This window comes from Apteryx mantelli, chromosome 23 (assembly GCF_036417845.1).
Source record: "Apteryx mantelli isolate bAptMan1 chromosome 23, bAptMan1.hap1, whole genome shotgun sequence".
NCBI classification, from domain to species: domain Eukaryota; kingdom Metazoa; phylum Chordata; class Aves; order Apterygiformes; family Apterygidae; genus Apteryx; species Apteryx mantelli.
The window spans coordinates 3,265,731-3,267,341 of NC_090000.1; positions in this window are offsets into that span (position 1 = coordinate 3,265,731).

Here is a 1,611-nt window from a genome sequence, read left to right on the forward strand (position 1 = left end):
AGTCTCCTCTTGTCCTGGAGCAGCTTCTGGATCTGCCCTCTTCCCAGTTCCTGGATAAAATGCTTTATCATACTGTAGGTTACACCCTGGGCACCTTTCACACCCAACTTTGCTTTAACTCGTGCCAGGAAAATTGCACTGCACAGGCGGTCTTCACTTTGCCCCGGCTGTTGGAGGTTTTGCTGTTGCGAGGCTAGTGTGTGCTTGTCCTCGGTGGTTGCAAGGGGCAGACCTCAGCGACTGTGTGGCAGCTTCCAGGTAGGAGTGTGGTGGCACTGCAGGGTTGTTGTAGAGCTGTTGTGGTAGGAGTGCGGTGGCACTGCAGGGGTGCTGTGGAGCTGTTGTGGTAGGAGTACGGTGATACTGCAGTGCTGTAGGAGGATTTAATTTGGGTTGTCGGTAGCCTGTAGCATCGGCAGCAGGACGCGGTGTTTAGCGTGAAGGGATGAAAATGCGAGAGCTGTAGCAGAGTAGGGGGCAGAGGGGAGGTCGCCTGTGCGGTGCAATTGGACAGGGGTGCAGAGTTGGTCTGAGTTGGGTTTTGAAAGCAGCCCGGCCCCACGCCCCCTCCCTGGCTCTTTCCGCCCTGCCCCTGGGCCTCGCGGGGCTGAAGAGGGCCCTGGCGGTGCCAAAGCGGTGCCGGCGCTCCAGCGCCGAGCTGCCGGCTTACGCCTCTCCGCCTTCAGGAGCCAGCGTAACAATTGCAGAAAATGGAGCTAAAACTTCTGTTAAACAGCTCATGTGCTCTTCTCTGCCCAGAGTCGACTGGGGTAAAAGTCCGCTTTGGGTTTTTTCCCAATTCAACACAAAGGTCCTTTCAAGAGATGGTATTGTAAATATCAACCTAACATACCTTATTGTTATCATGTCATGTTAATGTAACTAAAGTTCAGGAAGACTCTGGAGCTTGTCTGAGCTAAGCCCCCCAAAATGCACCACACCTGTAAACTTTGTGGTGAAACAGCTGCTTTTTGGGAACCTTGGAGGGTTTTATGGCAATGTCTCAACTCCTGCTGTAGTTTTTAAAAAATAAAGCCTTTACATTCACAAAGTCTCTGTCCTGTCTGTGCCTCAACTAGAAGAAATGAAATAAAATGGTATTTTCTCTGTCCTGTTTTGTATAAACCAGAAAAAAAGGAAGAAGGTTGTTTTCACGGTCCAGAGTGTGTGTAAACCAGAAAAGAAAAAGAAATAAAATGTTTTTTCACTGTCCCATGTATGTGTAAAGCAGGGAAAAAAAAGAGGAAATTAAATGGTGCTTTCGCTCTGTCCTGTCTCTATGTAAAGCAGAAAGAAAAAAGAAATAAAATGGTGCTCTCACTGTCCTGTTCGTGTGTAACCAAAAAAAAAAAAGTCACGTTTTCACTGTCCTCCTATGTCTGTAAAGCAGAAAAAAAAATGCAATAGGTTGCGTTTCCCTGTTTGTGGGTGAAATGGAAAAAAAGACATAAAATGGTGCTCTCACTATCCTGTTTGTGGGTAAAGCAAAAAGAACCCTGAAATTCATGTTTTCACTGTCCTGTTTGTGTGTAGAGCAGGAAAAAAAAAAAAGAAATGGTGTTTTCACTGTCCTGTTTGTGGGTAAAGCAAACAAAAAGAAACTGAAATTCA